Source organism: Ranitomeya variabilis, chromosome 2 (assembly GCF_051348905.1).
Source record: "Ranitomeya variabilis isolate aRanVar5 chromosome 2, aRanVar5.hap1, whole genome shotgun sequence".
NCBI classification, from domain to species: domain Eukaryota; kingdom Metazoa; phylum Chordata; class Amphibia; order Anura; family Dendrobatidae; genus Ranitomeya; species Ranitomeya variabilis.
In genome coordinates, this window is record NC_135233.1 from 514,325,897 (window position 1) to 514,346,508 (window position 20,612).

Below are 20,612 nucleotides of genomic sequence, written 5' to 3' on the forward strand. Positions count from 1 at the left end.
GGTGTTGAAAAAATGAGAAATTGCTGGTCAACTTTTAACCCTTATAACTCCCTAAAAAAAAAAATTTTGGTTCCTAAATTGTGCTGATGTAAAGTAGACATATGGGAAAATGTTACTTATTAAGTATTTTGTGTGACATATCTCTGTGACTTAAGGGCATAAAAATTCAAAGTTGGAAAATTGTGAAATTTTAAAAATTTTCGCCAAATTTCCATTTTTTTCACAAATAAACGCAAGTTATATCGAATAAATTTTACCACTTTCATAAAGTACATTATGTCACGAGAAAACAGTGTCAGAATCGCCAAGATCCGTTGAAGCGTTCCAGAGTTATAACCTCATAAAGGGACAGTGGTCAGAATTGTAAAAATTGTCCCGGTCATTAACGTGCAAACCACCCTCGGGGCTTAAGGGGTTAAATAGTCCCTATGACGATGGAAGGCCAGCCAATCACAGTATTGCCACACCAAATATGGCATTGGCTTTACTTTGATTTGCAAGCCAGCCCAGCATGTTGATCGGCTTCAAATAAAGCGCCAAACATGCTGGGCAGGTCATTTGAATATGCCGAGGCTAATACCTAATTACTCGCCGAGTAACAAATAGTGCAGAATGTATTTGCTTATCACTAGTCATTAAGATTTGCAAATGTACATCTTGGGAAAAAAAATGATAGCTCTAAAAAGAGTAGGCTGCAATGCTATCAAGATTAACATGTATCCCCAAAATGAAGTATGCAGTAATACATGCAAAAAAATGTATACAGTATCATGGGTGTACCCACCATGGGGCAAGGGGGGGGCAGCTGCCCCCCCCAGAAGCAGGGGCGCACAATGAAAGAACACCTCCGGGCCAAGGTAGTGGAGAGCGGCCCACAAGGCAGCCACACACAGCTGACAGCGGGGCGGGACTCACTGCAGAGCAGGCTGAGACCATGTAGCGTTGCTATGGCACACGGAGGCACGCTGGGATTGGATACGGCCAGGGTCCAGACAGGGTTTAGAGGGATGTCATGTACAGCGTGCCAGTAAGCATACCTCTGTACCCTGTCTGAACCCTCCGGATCTGAGGCAGAGGCTGAGAAGACAGGCAGCGGCCGCCATTACAGTGTGCCACAGGCTCACAGCAGCCCACAGGCCAGTCTGAGTCCCAGACTGAGACTCCCACTCTACAGTATCTGCGCCCTGCAGTGAGTGGTGTCCACGTCCATGAATAAAAAAAAAATGGAGTTGTATACAATTAGGTAAAAAAAAACCAATACTTTATTAATCAATAATTACAAATACAATTAATATAGAAAAAAAGGACAATTGACCCTGGTAAAAAAGCATGGGTCTCCAGGCATAAATGTCATTACAATTAAGTCAGAACATCAGCGATGTTACATCACTATGGTAACAATCCATTATGTGTGCATTATGGCAGCAAAATGCAAAGTTTAAAGCAAGTGCAAATCTAATCTAGCCAAGCTGCCAATTGCCAAAGCGGACACAGCATCAGGGATCAAACATCTATCATCAACTTAAAGGGACTCTGACACCTGAATTTGGAGGGAACAATTTTCAGTCATATGGGTGGGGTTTTCGGGTGTTTGATTCACCCTTTCTTTACCCGCTGGCTGCATGCTGGCTGCAATATTGGATTGAAATTCATTCTCTGTCCTCCATAGTACACGCCTGCGTAAGGCCTTTGCAGGCATGTACTACGGAGGACAGAGAATGAACTTCAATCCAATATGGCAGCCAGCATGCAGCCAGCGGGTAAGGAAAGGGTGAATGAAATACCTGAAAACCCCACCCATATGACCCAAAACTGGTCCCGCCAAATTCAGTTGACAGTCCCTTTAATTGTACTGACATTTATGCCTGGAGACCCATGCTTTTTTACCAGGGTCAATTGTCCTTTTTTGTCTATATTAATTGTATTTGTAATTATTGATTAATAAAGTATTGTGTTTTTTTGCCTAGTTGTATACAACTCCATTTCTTTTGGTTTTTATACATACATACTGTTGCAGAGTGCTGTTAGCGGCCATCTTAGCCTGCAGCAGTGCAGTGCTCATGTGATAATGGATTCATCTACTCTCTCATACAAAGAAAGATCCAATATGTGATGTCTGCATGGAGTGTATTTAAATACCTGAGTGCCGCTGTAGTGTGTTAGGTTATGTTTCCACGCTGCGTACTTGCAGTGCTTTGGACTCTCTCCACCCAAAGTGCCACCCCCTGTTGTATGCGCATTCTAACATTTTACAACCTGAACGACCATGGCTTCCCCCCCTAGTTTTGATCCTGGGTATGCCCATGTACAGTATATGAACACTGTGACCCAATAATAGAATGAGCTTAGCCTGACTTTTTTTATTTTGTCTTTGACACACTAGGCGCAATACCTGTAATCTGTTTTTTAAGAGCTTTTTCACACGTTACTCTTTTGCCACATTTTTTCATGAGTTTTTTTTTCTTATACACATATTTTTGTTGTGAAAAAAATGCAGCATTTTACTGTAGCATCAAAGTGAATTTGATTTCTTCAGTCTCATGCTTATTTTTTCCTTGCAGATTTGAAGCAGTTTGAGTATATCAACTATTTCAGTGATTTTACAGTTTTTCACCCTTTCAAACTAATGATTAATGGAAAAAACACACAAAAAAAGCAAGGAAAAAGCACAAGTATTGTACGCAGCATTTGTCCTGCCAATAGACACGTTTTTGGTGTGGAAATGTATGCTTCAAATAATATGTGCACAAACCCTAGGAGCGCACACATCTATGGTGACACATGGCTGTTCCATCCTGAAGTATTCTTCTCAAGCTTGAACAGTTATCTTGTTAGTTTCACTGTTACTTTAAAAACTTTAAAAGTGTCTTACAGGATTTGAAAAACAAAGCTGATTTCTTCCAGATGCATTAACTACAGGTCTGCATGAGTTATAACTAGTGATGAGCGAGTGTATTCGTTGCTCGGTGGTCTCTGAGTATTTGTAACTGCTCGGAGATTTAGCTTTTGTTGACCCAGCTGCAGGATTTATGGCTGCTACCCAGCCTGAGTACATGTGGGGGTTGCCTGGTTGCTAGAGAATCCCCACATGTATTCAAGCTGTCAAGCAGATGTAAATCATGCAGCTGAGGCAACAAAAACAAAATCTCCGAGCAGTCACAAATACTCGGAGATCACCCGAGCGTGCTCGGTAAAACCTGAGCAATGAGTACACTGGCTCATCACTAGTTATAACTCATTACAACAAAGATCTGTTGATGTGAATGTCCTGGGTTGCAATACTACACATATCCTTTAGACAGATGTGATTTTTAGAAAAAAGCAGTCCTATAATTATGTCAGCATTTAATGATATCAGCATTTAATGGTAATGATTATTAATGATATAGGATTGCTTTCTTCAAAAATCAGTGCCACGTGTTATTATTCTTATTACTACAGTATTTAGAAGCACTGTGGACATTTTACTTTTTTGTTTCTGGAAAACCCGTAATTTCCTCTTCAAACAGATAACTGCTGGTAAAAGCTTGTTTGTTCTTGATGCTTTTGTGATACGTAGCTTTTGGACAGCATTACTGATAACTAAGCAATAGAATGAACATAGATGACATTTGATGTTCTCCTTATCATAGACAGTCCTAACAAGCTCTGTGTCGGTCTAACAAGCTATGAACCCATTAATATGTCAAGTCCGTATATTTCCCAGGTATTCCTCTGCACGCTGAGCTGAACAACTACTTTAGGATTGACATTTAGAAAGGAAATAAATAAAATAAAATACAAGAATACAACTGCAAAAAGTACAAAGGCAACTAACACAAGAGATTGCTTACTCAGAGAACTGAAGAATCTATTTAAAGAAGAGGAGATAAACTCATTTTCAATTTTACAGTCCCGTTCATTTATTCTATCAAGGTGACACTAGGAAACAGGAAAAATATGTTATTAATCTTGATTTATTGTTAAACAATGCATTTTTATACAATATAATGATATTATTGGGAAAGTATAGTCTGATCTGAGAATGTAATTGAAATCCAGAAATGTCATACTATAGTTATTGCTATTTAACTATCATTCAATGGGGTTCTCCTAAATAGCAAGACTTTGGCAATATATTAAGTAGACCTCGACCTTATCTTGAGGATGTAAACCATAGTACCCACATTTTTAGCCAGAGGAGCCATTGTTTCACTCATTCCAATTTATATGGTATCATAGATAATAAAATCACGTGATATCCATATGGATTATAAGGAAGAGTAGGTATCTCACCAAAAATTAAAAAGTATTTATTAAGAACAGTATCGCAATGCATTTTAGATGTGCCCACTCAATCATGGATGTGTCTATATAAGTCTGCTGCACTGTTAAAATTCTCATGCACCTGATGAAGGCAGGACACAGGTGAAACGTGTTGTGACATTGTTCTTCATAAATACCTTTTAATTTTCGATGAGTTTGCTACTTTCCATTTTAGCGATATGGGAGTGCAGATTACATGGTTTGTTTTCTTCTGGAACTCTCCTTGGAAGAGATGCCTGCTGCTAACCAGGTTGGCCGCACCTGATTGTTGTTTCTCTCTCATGCGTTAAATGGAGTTGTGCCCTACTTTCCACAACTATGTCATGTGGTTTTACCTTATATTTCTCTCCCTTGATTTACACTTTTTATTTATTTACCAATGCTATGCTCAAATCGCGCTACACTATCTCCGATTTTTTCCCTAAAGAGAATCTCTCCTCACATTGAAACTGTATGGTACAGATGTTACCGCACAGAGCATTACCCAATACAAGACTGACCCTGTCCATGTATCCAACTGAATGCATTGCCACATCTCTGCCAGGTAAAATAACAAGGTAATTCCATTCTTATGATCTCTGAGAATGCAAATGGTCAGACCCCAAATGAGTAGACAGAAATGAAGACCGAAAACAGTACAAAGACTCTTAGCGCAATGTAGAATTTGTTAAACTAGAGCTTTTTGTTTGCTACAAAACATTGATTGTACACATTTTGTGTACTGCAGCTATCCAATGCAAAGTATCTTAGAGTAACTGTGCAGGCGTATTTTGGTGATAGAGTAGTAGAAATGCACTGTTTGACTATGCTACCTTACCTGTTATCATTAAATAGCCATCAACCTTTGTTTGGACAAAAGATTTTTTTAAGCCTGCCACCATGAAAACGTAGAATGTTTTGGTAAGACCATACTCTACTCTAACCTATTAAACGTTTCTTAAAATATTCAATACTCTTTTTAGGTATATTTGTATTTATTTTTCTTTAAGGGAATGTGTCTCATGCATTTTCTACAATGACCAAAAATACCACCTACAAGGGATAAATGCCATCACACCATGGCCGGACCACATATTACTGCCATATAGTGACCGAATAACCTCAAATACAAAAAACAAATGCCACCACACCATGACCAGACCACATATTGCCACCACACAGTGACCAAATATTACAATACTGATCACGAAAAAAACACAATACTAATATTGCCATACAGTAAGTGCCATTATACACAGGAGGTCTGTACATAAAATACAGTGTATAGTCTAAGTGTACAGGTAATAATATAGTTATCACCAGTGATATTATACACAGATACTTTTTACATAGTGTCAATGTACATGTAATATGGGGATAACAAGTGACAAAAAATGTACACAAGAGCTCTGTATATAGTGTATATAGTGTCAGTGTATAGGTAATACAGTGGTTCACCAGTGACATTGTACACAGGAGCTCTGTATATAGTGTAAATATACAGGTAATACAGTAATCACCAGTGACATTATACACAAGAGCTCTGTAAGTAGTGTATAGTGTCATTGTACAGGTAGCATTCTGACTCACCAGTGATGTCTCTAGTTGAAGTCTTCATCTTCGCTTTTCTTCTTCATCAAGAGCAGACCACCATCACTTCCTCCAGCCAGGACTTGACTCTGCAGAAAAATAACACAGTTATCTAGAGCACCACATACAGAGCACATTCTCCACTTTTCTCCAACTTCTACTCTACGCAGCTGAACACAGATGTGCACCCACCAATAATATATATGATTAGTTGCTATGCCACCCACCATTCCAAATATAAATTGTAATCCACCACTGTGCCCCCACTAACTATAAATAGCCACATTCCCCACCCAATAAATATATGACTGAATTAGCACCTGTACTCTTTCCACCAATACCATTCACACACCTGCATTTTCAACACCCTCCACTCTTTACCTCCTGCTTCCCAATCCATTATATTTACATGAACCCCTCTGCCCCAATTTATTGTCATGTCCTCTCTCCCGCACCCACCTATTTATTATCAACTGCTCTCACACCCTCAATTCATTATCATTTGGTCTCCCTCACCTTCAGCAAAGCATCATTTGCTCTCCCCCACCTTCAATACATAATCCTTTAAATCCTCCCACCTTGAATTCATCATCATTTACTCTCCCCCATTCCCCAGTTTCAATACATTATCATTTTCTCCCCCACTCTCAATTCATCATTATTTGCTCCCTCTCAGCACCCATGCTCAAGTCATCATCATTAACTGTTCCCCACCCTCCACCTTCAATAATTCATTGGCTGTCACCTTCAATACATCATTTGCTTTCCCCGTCCTCCACCTTCAATACATTATTTGCTGTCCCCCACCCTGAATACATCATAAATTTCTTCCCCCACATCCATTTAATTAAAAATAAAAAGGTTTTCATACTTACCTCTAATATGATCCCCTGCTGCTTCACTTTTGGACTGGCATCCTGGCGTGCGTACATGCCGTCACCTAAGCAATGACGTCACCTTGGTGACATCACCACTGCATCACAGAACAGGTGGAGGGAGCTTCCCTGAAGCTGAGCTGCCATCTGTTTTGACAGCTGTGGAGCTCTAGGAAAGCTCTGTGCACTGAGATGTGCATCACGAATGGTGGCGTGCAGGCGCACAATGCATTATAATTATTTATGAGCGAAAGTGCTTGGTGATACTCGGATATCACTTGAATACCTCTGTGCTCGAATATGCTCATTACTTAGCAAATTAGTACACCAGAAAAGGGGCAGCAGTGTTTACCTTCCCAGGTGTAGTAAACATTGAGGCTACACAGGTGCAAAATACTGATAAGACAACCACTCACATTTCACCCCATTTCATCATGGAAGAGGTGATTGCTTAGTATATGATTGCACAAAAGAGGCTTGTATAGGACGCTGTTCCCGTACAGGTAATGCACAGAATCTGGTTTACAGCCTATTAGTGACGCCCATACTATTCGACCAGGTGGGCTGCCCAGCACTACATAGAGGACTAAAAGGCCACCAAAAATTCAAGAAATAGTACTGTGCTTGATTGGCTAGCATACTCGCCTGACCTTAACCCCATAGAGAAATCTATGTAGTATTGTCAAGAGGAAGATGAGAGATACCAGACCCAACAATGCAGACGAGCTGAAGGCTGCTATTAAAGCAGCCAGAGCTTCCATAGCACCTCAGCAGTACCACAGGCTGATCGCCTCCATACCACACCACATTGAAGCAGTAATTGATGCAAAAGGAGCCCCGACCAAATAGTGAGTGCATTTACTGAACATATATTTCAGTAGACCAACATTACGAATTTTTAAATGATTTTTCAAACTCGTGTTATAAAGTATTCTAATTTACTGACTTTTGGGGTTTTATTGGCTGTAAGCTATAATCCTCAAAATTAACAGAAATAAGCACTTGAAATCGATCACTGTTTGTAATGAAGAACTGAAATAAATTAACTTATTGATGATATTCAAATTTTGCGAAAAGCACCTGAACACTGCAAAAAAGCGTTTACATTTTTTGGGGGGTTCAATTACTCACTCATACAGTATTCCACATCTGGGGTACATTACTGTGATATCCATCACTCCAAAAAAGGGTTTAAAAATGTTGTTGGTTAAATTTCTGAATTCAATTAATGTTCCATAGAGTGTAACGTATTCTGGGGTACATTAGGTTGGTATATAACCCTCCAAAAAATTGCTCAAAAATGTATCTGCATTATATTGCTCACCCAGAGTATTACTTCTTTTTGGGTTCATTTTTGTAGTATCTAACCCTCAAAACAAGTTGTCTCATTTTTTTCAATATTATTTTGCTCATTCATAGAATATTTCATGTTCTTGGGTAGATTTTGATTGTATCTAATACAAGTTGTCTGATTTTTTTTATTTTTTTCGGTATTATATTGCTCATCCATACAGTATTATGTGTTCTTGGGTACATTTAGTTGGTATTTAACCCTCCAAAAAATATTTTAATATGTATCAGTATTATATTGCTTATTCATTGAGGTTTACATGTTCTTGGGTAGATTTCTGTGGTTTATAGCCATCCAAAATATTGTTCAAAAAGTGTTGGTATTATATTGCTCATCTACATAGTATTACATGTTCCTGTGTACATTTTGGTGGTATACAACTGTCAAGAAATGTTAAAAAATGTATCCATATTATATTGCCAATCCATACATTATTACATCTTCTTGGGTACATTTCAGAGGCATTGTTTTGCGCATTCATAGAGTTCTAAAGCCTTCTTGGGTGCACTTCAGTGGTATATAACCCTCAAAAAATTGCATCTATATTATATTACTCATCCATAGTTTTACATATTCTTTGGTAGACTTTGGTGGTATATAATACAGATGGGCGAGCACTCAAATGCTTGGGTTCTCATTGGTCAAACTGAGCAATTCCTAATATTCGAATGCTTCTTTTGAGTAGCAAGTATAATAGAAGTCATTGGGCAATCCAAGCTTTTTTTCTGGAAGACCCTACAAAAAGTTGTGTGGGGCAGTGTAAATATTGAAACGGATGGGAAAAGTGCTGAATGGAAGGAGAGCAGCATGGGAAAGACCACTGAAAGCATCTCTGACTCCCCAGATTGCTGCTGAGAACAATGGTGTCACACTTTTACTCCACTTTAACCCCTTTCTGACCCTAGATGTATCCATACATCCCCTTGGCCTGGTACTTACTGACCTGTGCCATATGGATACATCTAATACAATTTTGGCCCCACAGATGCTGTATGCGCGCAATCGCCGCCGGGTGTCAGCTGACTCTGACACCCAATAACCTAGCAATGCAAAAATTGTATAGTATGGTGCTCCTTCCCTTCTGAGCTTTGCACTGTACCTGAGAAGTATTTGGAGCGCCCGCTAGGATCTTGGGGTACTCGGGCTGGGTCCGGTGGTCATTAGAGTAAAGTAGTCACTGTGGCGGTGACCCGGTCCATGGCCCTGGGCGTCTAAGTTAAAGGGAAAGTCTTTAAAGGGGATGTTTTGTGAGAAATAAAGAATGTTTGTGATTCCACCTGTGGTATTGGGTCATGGATGACCGACACTGTTTAGAAGAGGGGTCCACTGGGGGCTGATGGAATTGCAGCAGAGATGGAATGGCTTCCCACAAGTGAAGCTTAGTCCCCAGGGACCCCCTATGTAGTTGGTAAAGGATGATGGGTGTTATGGTGCAGAAAGGAATTGCAAGACACAAGTTTTGCAGTCTCTTTACCTTTTACTGATTCATTCATGGTCCAAGACACACTTTACAGGTTATATTGAGATCTGGGCAGCCTGGAAGTGATTTGAAGTCCCCTTAACCAGGTGGGGTTGGAATCCTTCCATACTGTGCTGAAGTGTGAGTCCCTTGCTGCCTGAGGCTTCTCACAAGGTCCTCTCTCTCTCTGTCCTAAAAGTAGGACATTACCCACATGGCAGGCAACACAAGCCTTTTTACCGGTGTCCCTACTTGCGGCGACTCTGGGCCCTATATGCTGCTGTGCTTTCAGGTGTAGTTGTGGACATGAAACTTGAAATCTCCTGCCCTCTGGTTTCTGCTGTGTGGCATACAGTCCCACACAGCCTCAGATTCCCAGTGTCCGGTTCCTGCTTTTCAGCATGGAGGGAGCTCAGTCGCAGCTCCCCTCCAGCTCCTCACTTCTCCATTGCTCCTTCTCCCCTCACACTCTCCACAGACTAACTACTCACTGACTCACTGAGTATCTCCTCCAGCCAGAGTATATATATAGGGAAGCTCCCCTGAAACAGGGTCTAGAGCTCCCCATTCTGGCCTGGTGTCAGAAAGTGTTGAATGTACATGTTACCTGTTAAAGGGATCCTCCTCGCTTTCAGGTATGGCATCACCCTCCCCTGGAGGCAGGCAATACCACTGTGGTACCCGGACTCCTGGGGTGCCCCATATTTCCCCATTACATGTAAGGTATTGTTGCACTCAGAAAACTATGGATCTCAGTTTGTTGTCAAAAAATTCCTATTAGCCCTCAGAAAATTAAAAACTGGGGGTTAAAGAAACATTTTAGTAGTAAATATGTAATTTACTCTTTCTTTACCGCTCAATTGCATAAAATTCTGTGGGGCACATGTGGTGTCAATATGATCACTGCACACCTAGATGAATTCTTTGGGGGGTGTAGTTTATAACATGAGCGTACATTTACAGAATTTCTGCTGTTCTGGCACTTTGCCTCAAAAGTAGTTTCCCCCACCATATGGGGTATCAGCGCATTCAGGAGAAATTGAACAGCAAATGTTATGTTCAAAAAGTCAAATGGCTCTCCTTTCCTTCCAAGTTCTACCGTGCACCCAAACAGTGGTTTTCTCCCACATATGGGGTATCAGCATGTTCAGAAGAAGTTGGACAACACATTTTGGGTTCATTTTTTTCCTGTTACCTTTGTGAAAAAAAATAAAAAATTGGGTCTAATTTAAAAATTGTGTGAAAAAAGTCAAATGTTCATTTTTTTTTTTTTTTCATATTCCAAAAATTCCTGTAAAGCACCTGAAGGGTTAATATCTTGAATGTGGTTTTGAGCACCTTGAGGGGTGAGGAAAAATTAGAAATCATTGGTCAATTATTAACCCTTATAACTTACTAACAAAAAATATTATTTTAGATGTAAAGTAGAAATGTGGGAAATATTATATATTAACTATTTTGTGTGACATATCTCTCTAGTTTAAGGGAATAAAAATAAAAAATTTGAAAATTGCAAAATGTTTCAGATTTTTGCCAAATTTCCGTTTCTTTCAGAAATAAATGCGAGTCATATCTTTTAAATGTTACCATATGTCATGAAAAAAAACAGTTTCCGAATCAGCAGGATCCACTGAAGCACTCAAGAGTTATTATCTTATAAAGTAACAGTGGTCAGAATTGTAAAAATTGGTCTGTTCATTAACATGAAAACCACTTTGGGGGGTAAAGCGGTTAAAAAGAGGCAATAAAACATTCCAAACCGGATAGAAATATCATTTTATGGAAAAAAATTGTTACGTAACATTTATTCCTGTATAATGACTTGTATATAAGGCAAAATTTTAAAAGGATTTTTTTTAAATTATAATATAAGTAAGCCAAAATGTTTTTTTAATTAAAAAAAATATGACAATTCAGCTTAATTTATGAAGGAAGCAAACAATTAAGGACTTAGAGGGACTCAGATACATCCTGTATTAAACCTTAAGGAGGGCTTCATACACTCTGTTCAAATTGTCATGTATTGGTATTCTTAGGATTCATAAAGTCTATGCTAGTGTAAATCAAACATTACAAACAGGGTCATCCATACAATTTAAAGGCACCAACAGTATTGCCTCATTCAATTATTGTGAACAATGCTTAATTGTGGTATTCCTACACTCAAAGGTATTTGCACAAAGAACAAAGACAGGAAAAAAATTACAAATTTGTGTCATCCATACACCAAAAAAAGCAACTGGTGGGGCTTCATTCAAATATAGAACATTAAAAACACTTTATGTTCTGCTATCATCTGGTGGTGTGTAAAAGTTGGGTCTAAGCTAGGCTTTGTTCATTGTTTTCAGAATGAGCCTGTAAGCACTTTCTGTTGACAGGCTAAAGTAGCTGTCTGTTAGGAACCCACTGTAGCACTAAAAACAAGATGGAAGCAGCAGGGCAGCCTATCACCTCCAAAGCATAACGGGACAGCTCATGCCAGGTGTCCAGCTTTGAAACTCAGTAGCTGAAAGTCACAGAGGAATCAGTAAGCATGCTGGTTTGGTCAGCCAGTTATTTCTTGACCATCTTAGAAAACTTTTCCTTTATTGTCAAAAATACCCGGTCATGAGGGCATGGAAGCTGGTAGGGTGCAATAAAATTGGTCTAGGCCTTTGACAGTGTACCTCTGCCTCTGCTATTTCTTGTGTGTCTCTCTCACCTTTCCTTCTTGATTGGGCCTGGAAGCTTTACTCCTGCTGCTAGTATTGCCTGATGGGAATTTTTTTAATATATTTACCACAATGGCCTTCTGGTATTGCACCATTTTAGAAGACCTCTCCACCTCAGGAAGAAGAGATGCAAAGTTTTCCTTGTAGCGTGTGTCTAGCAAGGTGAACAACCAGTTCTCTTTTTTGGCCAAGATGAATGTAATGCAAGGGTCACTGGGAAGGAAGGGGCACACAAAGTTTCCAAAATGTGCAAATGTCTCTACAGCCAACAGTTTCCTGTCTTCACCATGATGCCTACTATCCATCTCATCTTCCTCCTCCTCTGTCTCTTCCCCATTCCCCTCCTCAGCCCATCCACGTAGGAGAGATGGGGCAAAGCTTGTGTGGGTGCTATCCTCTTTTGCACTCAGCTAGTTCTTGCACCTTCTCCCCTTCTTCAGCCTCTACCTTCTCATTATTATCCTGAGATAAGGCTGGGCAGCATTTCTCTGTCTCATGTCTTCTTCTATCTCCACCTGGGCAGCATACAAAGCTTCATGTTCAATTGTCAGCAGCAACTGTTTAAGTAGGCACAGAAGCAGGACTGTTGTGCTGACTATGGCGTCTTCACCGCTTTGTGGAGTCCTTAAAGCCTTGGAGAACCCCACGAATGTCAGACATCCATGCCCACTCTTTAGTTATGTGCAGAGGCTGACCAGAATATCGACCGGCATGTTGGAGCTGGTTTTCTACAACTGGCCTCTGCTGCTCACAAAGTCTTGCCAGCATGTGCAGTGGATAGTTCCAGCACATGGGCACGTTGCCCACCAGTCGGTGAGCTGTCACTTGCACGCGCTGCAGTTGTACGTGGCTTGTGGAAATGGGAGCTGATGCTGTGTACATTGATCAAAATCTCTGTGAAATCTGGGTTGGTGTTCAGAAACCACTTAACTACCAAGTTGAGCACACGCACCAAATATGGCCCCATACAGACACTTGCCCATATAGTTCTGCAAAAACATTATGGCCCCATACAGACACTTGCCTCATATAGTGCTGCACAAACGTTGATTATGGCCCCATACAGACACTTGCCCATATAGTGCTGCACAAACTGTATGGCCCCATTCAGACACTTGCTCCATATAGTGCTGCACAAACGTTGATTATGGCCCCATACAGACACTTGCCCCATATAATGCTGCACAAACGTTATGGCCCCACAAGATGCTCCATACAGACACTAGCCCCATTTGCTGTTGCTGCGATAAAAAAGAAAATCACATACTCACCTCTCCATCGCTTAGGCCCCCGGCACTTTCAATATTCACATGCTCCTCGTTTCGGCGCCGCTCAATCTTCAGCATCTTCTGCACTGACGTCCAGGCAGAGGGCGCGCACTAACCACGTCATTGCGCCCTCTGACCTGAGCGTCACTGCAAAAGACGCTGAAGATGGAGTGGCGCCCGGAACGGGGAGCAGGTGAATATCGCACTGCGCTCCCCTCCACATTATACTCACCTGCTCCTGGCGCAGTGCAGTCCCTGCTTCCCGGCGCCGCAGCTTCTTACTGTACTGAGCGGTCACCGTTACCGCTCATTACAGTAATGAATATGCGGCTCCACCCCTATGGGAGGTGTAACCACATATTCATTACTGTAATGAGCGGTACCATGTGACCGCTCAGTACAGGAAGAAGCTGGGGCGTCAGGAAGCCAGGGGCCTGCAGGGACCGCGCCAGGAGTAGGTGAGTATAATTAGACAGCCCCCGCTCCCCCTCTCCTGCCAACCCCTGGGTATGACTCGAGTATAAGCCAAGAGGGGGATTTTCAACCAAAAAAAATGGGCTGAAAATCTCGGCTTATACTCGAGTATATACGGTAAATACTCGGAATTCTTTTTGCAGTGGCTATGTACTAGAACATCACAAAAGTTTTGGGATCGTCTGTAGGTTATAGTCAGTTTGGGTGGTAGATATTCTCATAAAGAATGGATCCAGTTGTAAAACCTAATGTCAAGACAGAATTTCTCTGACCTTGAGCCATCTAGATTTAAACGAGTGGATGAAGCGTACCTTGTCTGAGGACTCTGAATGAGATCTTTAATTATTAAGTAGTGTTGAGCGATACCGTCCGATACTTGAAAGTATCGGTATCGGAAAGTATCGGCCGATACCGGCAAAGTATCGGATCCAATCCGATACCGATACCCGATACCAATACAAGTCAATGGGACTCAGGTATCGGACGGTATTCCTGATGGTTCCCAGGGTCTGAAGGAGAGGAAACTCTCCTTCAGGCCCTGGGAACCATATAAATGTGTAAAAGAAAGAATTAAAATAAAAAATATCGCTATACTCACCTGTCCGACGCAGCCGGGACTTCAGCGAGGGAACCGGCAGCGTTGTTTGTTTAAAATTCGCGCTATTACTTGGTTACGTGAATTCCCGGCTTGTGATTGGTCAGGTCGGCCATGTTGCCGGAACGCGGACCAATCACAGCAAGCCGTGACGAAATTACGTCACGGCTTGCTGTGATTGGTCCGCGTCCCGGCAATATGGCCGCCCTGACCAATCACAAGCCGTGACGTCACGGGAGGCTGGACACGCGCTCATTTTAAAATGGGCGCGTGTCCAGCCTCCCGTGACGTCGCGGCTTGTGATTGGTTGCGCCGCGGTCAACCAATCACAAGCCGGGAGGCTGGACGCGCTCATTTTAAAATGGGCGCGTGTCCAGCCTCCCGTGACGTCACGGCTTGTGATTGGTCAGGGCGGCCATATTGCCGGGACGCGGACCAATCACAGCAAGCCGTGACGTAATTTCGTCACGGCTTGCTGTGATTGGTCCGCGTTCCGGCAACATGGCCGACCTGACCAATCACAAGCCGGGAATTCACGTAACCAAGTAATAGCGCGAATTTTAAACAAACAACGCTGCCGGTTCCCTCGCTGAAGTCCCGGCTGCGTCGGACAGGTGAGTATAGCGATATTTTTTATTTTAATTCTCTCTTTTACACATTTTAACATTAATGTTGTTGCGATACCCGATACCCGATACCACAAGAGTATCGGAATCCCGGTATCGGAATTCCGATACAGCAAGTATCGGCCGATACCCGATACTTGCAGCATCGGAATGCTCAACACTATTATTAAGCACCTGGGATCGATTTGTCCTCTTTGCTCGCCAGTATCCAGGTTTTGTATTTGAAGTTGAATATCCTCGTTCTTTAAATCTTTTACTCAGGTCTTTACTTTGTTTCTCAAAAAGTTCATCATTTGAGCAAATTCTCAAGAATTGTCCTACTGGAATTACTCGAATCATGCTCTGTTGGTGTGATGACAAAGCTTGGAGTAAGCTGTTTGTAGAAGTTGACTTCGTTCAGCAGGTTTATGCTGAATGAAGCAAAACGTTCCTCTTCAGGAACTCCCGAAGCCCCTCCCCCCGCTAAAAGTACCAAACTGTGGATGGTAACGATATGCACCAAAAAACAGTAAACTGCCGGTAGATGATGAATATTTATAGCAAAATCTGTCAGCTGTAATTAGGATGCTCAATTGTCCTGATTTTTGGACACAAAACACCTGAGGTAAGTCTCAAAATTCTGATTAATGATCTTGACCTGTCCATTTGACTGGGAATGGAAGGCAGAAGAAAAGGACAGCTGCACCATCAGTCAAGAACAGAACATGCTCCAGAACTTGGAAACAAACTGGGACCCTGATCTGACACCACATCGGAGTGATCCTCGTAAAGCTTCACAATTTCATTTACATACACCTGAGGAAGAGTCTTGGCATTCGGAAGTGCCGGTAATGAGACACAGTGAACCATTTTACTGAACCTATCTACAACCAAGAAAACCACAGTCTTGCCTACAGATAACAGTAAGTCAGTAATAAAATCCATGGACAAGTGTGTCCATGGCCTGCTAGGAATATTAGTGGATGTAGAGTACCACATGGATGGGTATGCGATACCTTAGAGTCCGCGCAGATAGTAGAAGCAGATATGTGTTCAACCACATCTTGATGCAAACTCGGCCACCAAAAGCAAAGAGAAATGAGGTCCACAGTTGCCTTACCACCTGGATGACCAGCAAGCAGAGAGTTGTGATGTTCCTTAATTATTTGTCGGCGCAGATTAGATCGCATAAATAGCCTTCCTGAAGGGCAGGAAGCAGGGGCATCTCCCTGCACCTCCAACACCTAACTCTCCAGCTCAGGGTACAATGCCAAAATGAATGTCCCCTTCTTCAGAATCGGGGCAGGGTTCTTCTAGTCACCGCTACCTGGGAAGCTCCAGGACAGACATCAGCCTTGACATTTTTTGACCTCTGGACGGAGAGTGACAACAAAATTTAACATAGTTTAAAACAGGAGATATGAGAGTTTCTTATGGTCAGTGATAGCAGTAATAGGATGAACAGCCCCTTAAACCAATGTTGCCATTCTTCAATTGCAAATTTAATCATCAAAAGCTCCCTATTACCCACATCATAATTTCTTTCAGCTGAAGACAATTTTTTAGAAAAGAAAATGCATGGGACGGACCTTAAGATAACACAGTACCAACCCCCATCTCCGACACATCAACCTTCACAGTAAAATGTTGGGAAACATCGGGTTGACTGAGTTTAGTGGCCATGGCAAAACAGTTTTGTAAGAAGGAAGAAGCCTGCAGGGCGGCATCCGACCATTTGGAAAAATTAGACCCCTTCCTTGTCATGTCAGTAAGGGGTTTCATAATTACTGAATAATTTTGGATACATTTTTCTGTAAAAATTAGTAAAGCCCAGAAAATGTTGTAGAGCCTTCAGGTTCTCGAGACGGTCCCAATAAAGGACAACACAGACCTTCTCGGGATCCATCCAAAAGCCTGAAAATGACAACAGATACAACAAAAACTGCATCTCCTGGATGGTGAAAACACATTTCTGCAGTTTAGCATATAGTTTCTTATCCATTAATATTTGCAGCACCTGTTTAACATGCCCATGATGTGTCTCATAATCAGGTGACTAAACCAAAATGTCATCCAGCTAGACCACCACAAACCCACCCACCAAATGATGGAAAATATCATTAATGAAATGTTGGCATACCGCAGGTGCATTGGTCAGACCGAAAGGCATGCCCAGACTCTCGAAATGATCCTCAGGGGTATTGAACGCTGTTTTCCATTCATCCAATTCTTTGATTCTAACCAGGTTGTAAGCCCCCTGAAATCCAACTTGGAGAATACCTTAGCTCCCACAACCTGGCTGAACAGATCCAGAATCAGAGGAAGTGGGTATGGATCTCGGATGGTAATTTGATTTAATTCCCGGAAATCTCAACAGGGACGTAAATCACCATCTTTTTTCTTCACAAAGAAGAACCCTGTCGCCATGGGTGGATATGAGGGTCGGATATGTTCCTTCTCCAGACTTTCCACAATGAAATCCTTCATGGCTTGTATCTCAGGGCCAGAAAGATTATACTGTATGGACTGTGTAAATTTAGCTCCGGGAGTCACGTAATAGGATAGTCATAAGTACGGTGAGGAGGCAAATCCTGACACCCCTTCTCAGAAAAAACGTCCTCAAAAACTTGACAAAATTGCCACTATGGTTATGGTAGAGGTTGTACAAAGAGAAATATTTAATCAGTTCTCATGGCAGTAAGGCCGGGGACACACTTAACGTATAAAAAAACGGTCCGTTTTTCACGGCCGAGAATCGCACAAATGTTTCAAAAACAGTGATCCGTGTGCAGTGCGAGGATGCGATTTCCTCGCATCAAATGATCCGTGTGACATCCGTGTGACATCGGTATGGCATCCGTATGCCGAGATTTTCTCGCAAGCTTGCAAAACCGACATCTAATGGATTTATGTGCTCAAATGTTCGGGAAAACATATATACAGTATATATATATATATATATATATATATATATATATATATATATGTCATTGAGACACATATATATATATTCTGTATTTATATTTCATTCAGCGCGATATCTGTGAAAAGCCGGTAATTCAATTGCCGGCTTTGCATTTCTCCTTCACAAACCCGACAGGATATGAGACATGGTTTACATACAGTAAACCATCTCATATCCCCTTTTTTTTGCATATTCCACACTACTAATGTTAGTAGTGTGTATGTGCAAAATTTGGCCGCTGTAGCTGCTAAAATAAAGGGTTAAATGGCGGAAAAAATTGGCGTGGGCTCCCGCGCAATTTTCTCCGCCAGAATGGTAAAGCCAGTGACTGAGGGCAGATATTAATAGCCAGGAGAGGGTCCATGGTTATTGGCCCCCCCGTGGCTAAAAACATCTGCCCCCAGCCACCCCAGAAAAGGCACATCTGGAAGATGCGCCTATTCTGGCACTTGGCCACTCTCTTCCCACTCCCTGTAGCAGGGGGCTATGGGGTAATGAAGGGTTAATGCCACCTTGCTATTGGAAGGTGACATTAAGCCAGATTAATAATGGAGAGGCGTCAATTATGACACCTATCCATTATTAATCCAATTGTTGGAAAGGGTTAAAAAACACACACACACATGATTTAAAAGTAGTTTAATGAAATAAACACAGCGGTTGTTGTAATAATTTGTTGTTCTCTCAATCCATCAGGAACACCCTCGCTTGGAAAAATAATAAACGCACAAGATACATACCTTCTGGTGAACCGTCTTGTCCCACGAAGTAATCCATCTGAAGGGGTTAACTAATATTACAGGCAGGAGCCCTGCTAAATGCAGCGGTGCTCGTGCTTGTAATTCCCCGGCGAATGAATGAAATGTAGGTCAATGACCTACATTTCCTTCAGTCGCGGTGATGCGACCCCTGGTGGATGTCCTCATATGACCTGGAGCGTGGGAAAAAGTTCCCAGGCTGCAGTTCATGAGAACATCCACCAGAGGGCGCCTCACCGCGACTCAATGTAAGTACAGATCCTGATTTCCTTTCAGCACCCGGGGATTACAGGTACGAGCGAGTGGTTTATCGCAGCTCCTGCCTGTAATATTAGTTAACCCCTTCAGATGGATTACTTCGTGGGACGAGACGGTTCACCAGAAGGTATGTATCTTGTGCGTTTATTATTTTTCCAAGCGAGGGTGTTCCTGATGGATTGAGAGAACAATAAATTATTACAACAACCGCTGTGTTTATTTCATTAAACTACTTTTAAATCATGTGTGTGTGTGTTTTTTAACCCTTTCAAACAATTGGATTAATAATGGATAGGTGTCATAATTGACGCCTCTCCATTATTAATCTGGCTTAATGTCACCTTCCAATAGCAAGGTGACATTAACCCTTCATTACCCCATAGCCCACCGCTACAGGGAGTGGGAAGAGAGTGGCCAAGTGCCAGAATAGGTGCATCTTCCAGATGTGCCTTTTCTGGGGTGGCTGGGGGCAGATGTTTTTAGCCACGGGGGGGCCAATAACCATGGACCCTCTCCTGGCTATTAATATCTGCCCTCAGTCACTGGCTTTACCATTCTGGCGGAGAAAATTGCGCGGGAGCCCACGCCAATTTTTTCCGCCATTTAACCCTTTATTTCAGCAGCTACAGCGCTGAAATTTTGCACATACACACTACTAACATTAGTAGTGTGGAATATGCAAAAAAAGGGGATATGAGATGGTTTACTGTATGTAAACCATGTCTCATATCCTGTCGGGTTTGTGAAGGAGAAATGCAAAGCCGGCAATTGAATTACCGGCTTTTCTATAGAACACCGCTGCGTATTTCTCGCAATGCACACGCATGGTCCGTGTGTAATCCGATTTTTTCTCGCACCCATAGACTTGCATTGGCGAGTCTCGGCCGAGATACGCTGACAATCGCAGCCTGCTGCGAGTTCCCTCGGATCCGAAATACGGTGGAGAAAATATCGGATGATGGGAGCTGAACCATAGATTAACATTGGGCCGAGTGCTATGCGATTTTTTATCGCATAGCACTCGTCCGTATTACGGTCTAGTGTGACCCCGGCCTTATCCTCCCACTCAAGGATCTCCCTGGCTTGCCAATCCACCCACAGATTAGGTTTCACCAGCCAGGGAAGACCCAATACAATTGAGGTGGGGAAAACCGTTCAGGACATAGCAAGGAATTATCTCACAAAGATTCAACCCTCTCCTTTACATTACATTACATTACATCATGTACAATCTAAGTCAGAGCTTTCTGTGCAAGTGGTGCTGAATCGATGGTGAATTTCTGGGGAAATGTACGATGAAGAGGCACACCCTATCTGTATTGGTTCCTCTACCTTCCCCAGAACTTGTTCACAACTAGACAGCTCTCCTGGCAAAGGGGTAATACCCCAAAAAAGAGGCTCCAGAGAAGGTGGTCTTCC

General features: G+C 42.0%; 1 protein-coding gene across 1 annotated transcript in view; it reads right to left on the reverse strand.

The window, feature by feature from the left end:
* LOC143809680 (uncharacterized) overlaps positions 1–20,612 on the reverse strand; it is a 202,476-nt gene that overhangs the window by 15,074 nt on the left and 166,790 nt on the right. The window contains exon 3 of the mRNA XM_077292726.1: positions 3,834–3,921. The gene's annotated coding sequence lies outside the window, so the exon portion shown is untranslated. The remainder of the gene's footprint in view (positions 1–3,833; positions 3,922–20,612) is intronic.